Here is a 6609-nt window from a genome sequence, read left to right as displayed (position 1 = left end):
CTCAATCTTTCCCAGCATTACGGTCTTTTCTAAAGAGTTGGCTCCTTCCATCAGGGATCCTAAGTATTTTGGAGCTTCAGCTTCAGCATCAGTCCTTTCAATGAATATTCAGGACTGATTTCCTTTAGGATGTACTGGTTTGATCTCCTTGCAGTCCTAGGGGCTCTCAAGAGTCTTCTCCAGCACCACAGTTCAAAAGCACCAATTCTTCAGTGCTCAACCTTCTTTACGGTCCAGTTCTCACATCCATATCTGACTACTGGGCAAACCACAACTTTGGCTATAGGAACTTTTGTTGGCAAAGTAATGCCTCTGCTTTTTAACCGTGAGCTTACATAATACATATTGTAGTTATGACAGTCTGTTTTAAGATGATAACAGCTTAGTTTTGATTGAATACAGAAAGCCTAGACTTTGATTCATCCTCTGTATTTTATGTCTTTGATGTCACGAGTGAGTGATAGTCTCTCAGTCATGTCCGACTCTTTGCAACCCCATGGACTGTAGCCTGCCAGGCTCTTCTGTCTATGGAGTTCTTCAGGCCAGAATACTGGAGTGGGTTGCCATTTCCTTCTCATTTGATGTCGTAATTGACATCTTTTTATATTGTATTTGTTGTTGCTCTTCAGTCACTAAGTTATGTTCAACTCTTTGTGACCCCATGGACTGTAGCATGCCAGGCTTCTCTGACCTCCTCTATCTCCTGGAGTTTGCTCAAATTCATGTTAATTGAGTCAGTGATTCTATCGAATAATCTCACCAGTTGTTGCCCACTTTTTTTGCCTTCAATCTTTCCCAGCATCAGGGTCTTTTACAATGTGTCGGCTCTTTGCATCAGGTGTCGAAAGTATTGGAGCTTCAGCTTCAGCATCAGTTGGAATATTCTGATGGAATATTCCAATATATTCTATTGGAATATTCCAATGAATATTCAGGGTTGATTTCCTTTAGGATGAACTGGTTTGATCTCCTTGCAGTCCAAGGGACTCTCAAGAGTCTTCTCCAACACCACAGTTTGAAAGCATCAGTTCTTTGGTGCACAACCTTCTTTATGCTCCAACTTTCACATCCATACATGACTACTGGAAAAACCATAGCTTCCACACTATGGATATTTGTTGGCAAACCAATGTCTCTGCCTTATAAATCACTTTCTAGGTTTGAAATAGCTTTCCTTCCAAGGAGCAACAGTCTTTTAATTTCATGGCAGCAGTCACCATCTGCAGTGATTTTGGAGCCCCCCAAAATAAAATCTGTCACGTCTTCCACTTTTCCCCTTTTTATTTGCCTTGAAGTAATGGGACTGAATGCCATGATCTTAGTTTTTTTCAATGTTGAGCTTTAACCCAGCTTTTCCACTGTCTTCTTTCACCTTCATTAACAGGCTCTTTAGTTCCTTTTCACTTTCTGTCATTAGAGTGATATCATCTGCATATCTGAGGTTGCTGATATTTCTCCTGGCAGTCTTGATTTTAACATGTGCTTCATCCAGTCCGGAATTTTGCATGATGTACTCTGCATATAAGTTAAATAAGCAGGGTGACAATATATAGTCTTCACATAATCCATTCCCAATTTTGAATCAGTCAGTTGTTCCATGTTCAGTTCTAACTGTTGCTTCTAAACCTGCATACAGGTTTCTCAGAAGGCAGATAACGTGGTCTGGTATTCACATCTCTTTAAGAATTTTCCCAGTTTTTTGCAATCCACACAGTCAAAGGCTTTACGTAGTCAATGAAATAGAAGTAGATGTTTTTCTATAATTCTCTTACTTTTTCTATGATTCAATGGATGTTGACAATTTGATTTCTGGCTCCTCTGCCTTTTCTAAATCCAGTTTGAACATCTGAAAGTTCTCGATTCATGTACTGTTGAAGCCTAGCTTGGATCATTTTGAGCATTACTTTGCTGGCATGTGAAATGAGTGAAATTGTATGGTAGTTTGAACATTCTTTGGCATTGCCTTTCTTTGGGATTGGAATGAAAACTGACGTTTTCCAGTCCTGTAGCCACTGCTAGTTTTCCAAATTTGCTAACATGTTGATTGCAGCACTTTCACAGCATAGTTTTTTAGGATCTGAAATAGCTCAGCAGGAATTCCATCACCTCCACTAGCTTTTTCATAGTGATGCTTCCTAAAGCCCACTTGCCTTAGCGCTCCAAGATGTCTGGCTCTAGGTGAGTGATCAGACCATCCATGGTTATCTGGGTCATTAAGGTTTTTTTGTATATTTCTTCTATGTATTCTTGCCACCTCTTATTAATATCTTATACTTCTGTTGGATCCATATGTTTCTGTCCTTTATTGTGCCCATCTTTGCAAGGAAATATTTCCATGGTGTCTCTAATTTTCTTGAAGTGATCTCTAGTCTTTCCCATTTTATTGCTTTCCTCTATTTCTTTGCATTGCTCACTTAGAAAGTCTTTTTTTAGCTCTCCTTGCTGTTCTCTGGAACTCTGAATTCAGATGAGTTTATCTTTCCTTTACTCCTTTCCTTTTTGCTTCTCTTCTTTTCTCAGCTACCTAATATTCATATGAAACCACAAAAAAAGCTCAAACAGCCAAGGAAATCTTGAGAAAGAAAAACAAAGCTGGAGGCATCATGTTTCCTGATTTCAGGCTATATTACAAAGCTATAGTCATCAAAACAGTATGATTTTGGGATAAAATAAGATATATTGGCCACTGGAACAGAGAGCTCAGACATAAACCCATGCATATACAGTCAATTAATATTTGACAAGAACACCCAAAGCATCCAAATGGGAAAGGATAGAGTCTTCAATAAATGGTGTTGGAAAAATGGAATATCCTCATGCAAAAGACTAAAACTGTACTCTTATCTTACACCATTCACCAAAGTTAATTCAAAATGAACTGAAGATTTAAATGTAGAACCTGAAACCAAAAGTCCTAGAGGAAAGATGGCGGGAAGGCTCCTTGACGTTGGTCTTGACAGTTCAATCTTGGAGGTGACACCCATAGCACAGGCAGTAAACGCAAAAGCAAATAAGTGGGACTGTATCAAGTTAAAAAGCCTCTGCACAGCAGAGGGAACCATCAACAAAATATAAGAGCCATCAGCTATATGGGAGAAACCTTTGCAAATCATATATCTGATAAAGGGTTAGTATTCAAAATATATAAGGAACTCGTATAACCCAATAGCCAAAATACAAATAACCTGATCAAAAAATGGGCAGAGGCTATGAATAGATATTTTCCCACAGAAGACATACAGATGGCCCAGCATGTACATGAAAAGGTAGATATTCAACCTCACTAATCATCAGTTCAGTTCAGTTGCTCAGTCGTGTCCGACTCTTTGCGACCCCATGAATCGCAGCATGCCAGGCCTCCCTGTCCCTCACCAACTCCCGGAGTTCACTCAGACTCACGTCCATTGAGTCAGTGATGCCATCCAGCCATCTCATCCTCTGTCGTCCCCTTCTCCTCCTGCCCCCAATCCCTCCCAGCATCAGAGTCTTTTCCAATGAGTCAACTCTTCGCATGAGGTGGCCAGAGTACTGGAGTCTCAGCTTTAGCACCATTCCTTCCAAAGAAATCCCAGGGCCTATCTCCTTCAGAATGAACTGGTTGGATCTCCTTGCAGTCCAAGGGACTCTCAAGAGTCTTCTCCAATACCGCAGTTCAAAAGCATCAATTCTTTGGCGCTCAGCCTTCTTCACAGTCCAACTCTCACATCCATACATGACCACAGGAAAAACTATAGCCTTGACTAGCCGGACCTTTGTTGGCAAAGTAATGTCTCTGCTTTTAAATATGCTATCTAGGTTGGTCATAACTTCCTTCCAAGGAGTAAGCATCTTTTAATTTCATGGCTGCAGTCACCATCTGCAGTGATTTTGGAGCCCAGAAAAATAAAGTCTGACACTGTTTCCACTGTTTCCCCATCTATTTCCCATGAAGTGATGGAACCAGATGCCATGATCTTCATTTTCTGAATGTTGAGCTTTAAGCCAACTTTTTCACTCTCCACTTTCACTTTCATTAAGAGGCTTCTTAGTTCCTCTTCACTTTCTGCCATAAGGGTGGTGTCATCTGCATATCTGAGGTTATTGATATTTCTCCCAGCAATCTTGACTCCAACTTGTGCTTCTTCCAGTCCAGCGTTTCTCATGATGTACTCTGCATATAAGTTAAATAAGCAGGGTGACAATATACAGCCTTGACATACTCCTTTTCCTATTTGGAACCAGTCTGTTGTTCCATGTCCAGTTCTAACTGTTGCTTCCTGACCTGCATACAGATTTCTCAAGAGGCAGGTCAGGTGGTCTGGTATTCCCATCTCTTTCAGAATTTTCCACAGTTTATTGTGATCCACACAGTCAAAGTCTTTGGCATAGTCAATAAAGCAGAAATGGATGTTTTTTCTGGAACTCTCTTGCTTTTTCCATGATCCAGCGGAATACGGAATGAAGCAGGGCAAAAACTAATAGAGTTTTGCTAAGAAAATGCACTGGTCATAGCAAACACCCTCTTCCAACAACACAAGAGAAGACTCTATACATGGACATCACCAGATGATCACCACCAAAATCAGAATGATTATATTCTTTGCAGCCAAAAATGGAGAAGCTCTATACAGTCAGCAAAAACAAGACCAGGAGCTGACTGTGGCTCAGATCATGAACTCCTTATTGCCAAATTCAGACTTAAATTGAAGAAAGTAGGGAAAACCACTAGACCATTCAGGTATGACCTAAATCAAATCCCTTATGATTATACACTAATCATCAGGGAAATGCAAATTGAAACCACTATGAGATCACATGTTTCACCTGTCAGAATGGCTATTAATGAAAAGACAAGCAATAACAAGTGTTAGTAAGAATGTGGGGGGAAAGAGGGAACCCATGTGCTCTGTTGGTGGGAATATAAATTCACTACCACTATGGAAAACAGAATGTGTTCCTCAAAAATTAAAAACAGAATGACCTTGTGATCCAGTAATTCCAGTTGTAGCTATTTATCCAAAGAAAATAAAAAGCATAAATGAAAATGTGTCTGTATCCTATGTTCAGTGCAATTTCATTCACAATAGCCAAGATATGGAAACAACCTCGATGGAGAAATGGGTAAGAAACTGTGGTATGTACGTACCTTGGAATATCATTCAGTCATAAAAAGAAGGGAGTAATAGTTAATACTTTCTTAACCCTTCTTATGTGCCCAGCACTGTTTTAAGCCCTTTACATGAGTCAACCCATTTATATTCCCTCAACAGCCTATGAGGTAGGTACTGTCTATGACCTTGCTCTACAGATAAGGAATCCAAGGTGCAAAGAGTGTAACTTCAAGGCAGTTAGTGGTGATGTGTTAGAGTAAGGATTCAAGCCCAGGGGGCAACCCTCACTTAGACCACGAAGCTTCACTTAGACTCTGCCTGATACCTTTCTACGCTCTGCTGCAGGGAAAGTATGTGAAGACAAAGTTCTTAACAAAGATTCTATACAGATTTGAATTTTTATTATATAATTTTGCATTTGTGTTTCTATAAAAGTATAATGAGTAGGTAACTCAGCTGGTAAAGAATCCTCCTGCAAAACCAGGAGACCCTGTTTTGATTCCTGGGTCGGGAAGATCCCCTGAAGAAGGGAATGGCTACCCACTCCAGTATTCTGGACTAGAGAATTCCGGACTGTGTAGTCCATGGGATCACAAAGAGTTGGACATGACCAAGCAACTTTCACTTTCGCTTTCATAATGAGTAAGGGGAAAAAAAAAAGTAAACCCTCTTGAAAGCAGGGGAATACATTTTGTCTAGATCCTTAGTACCTGACCTGCAGAACCCAGATGCTCATTGAGAACATATCTAGGTGTCCAGACTGCAGTTACCAACCAAGTCTATGGGAATGGTAGACAGAGGGCTGTTGACTTAATCACAAGTCTTATCTGTTCAATCAAATATAAAGACCCTAATTTTTGAGTTTTGCTATGTGCTAATCTCTGGCTTCCCAGGTGGCTCAATGGTAAAGAATCTACCTACCAAGCAGGAGACATGGGTTTAACCCCTGACTGGGAAAGATCCCCTGGAGAAATTAATGGCAACCACTCTAGTTTTCTTGCCTGGGAAATCCCATGGACAGAGGAGCCTGGCAAGCTACAGTCCACAAGTTCGCAAAGAGTCAGATATGACTGAGCAACTTAACAACAAAAAGAAGGATATACTGCCATTTGGGACAACATGGATGAGCTAAGGACGTGGCACTGATATTTCAAGCATTTTATATCTATCGTCTCATTAAGTCCTGATCTTACCTCCAAGGGGTGGATATTACTGTTAGCTCCTCTTTACTGATGAGCAAACTGAGGCCAGAGAGTTTAAGCAACTTACCCAGGTCCCAGAGCTGCAAAGTGACCAGCTGGGATTTGAACTTAGGTCTTTAGGCTCTAGAGTCTGAGCTCCTCTCTGGGGAGCTTTCCAGCCCACTGAGAGAGTGAGAAAAAGCTGGGTGAGTAACAGGGGCACCAAGGATCCTGACCCAGTCTAGCCCTAGGGTTGGTGGAGTAGAGGGCCAAAGGCTGTGAAGATCAGAACACAACTGGGACCCAACAACCGAGCCGTGGTTGGCCAAATAATTCCC

The sequence above is a fragment of the Bubalus bubalis genome, chromosome 20 (assembly GCF_019923935.1).
Source record: "Bubalus bubalis isolate 160015118507 breed Murrah chromosome 20, NDDB_SH_1, whole genome shotgun sequence".
NCBI classification, from domain to species: domain Eukaryota; kingdom Metazoa; phylum Chordata; class Mammalia; order Artiodactyla; family Bovidae; genus Bubalus; species Bubalus bubalis.
Note: the sequence above shows the minus strand (reverse complement) of the source record.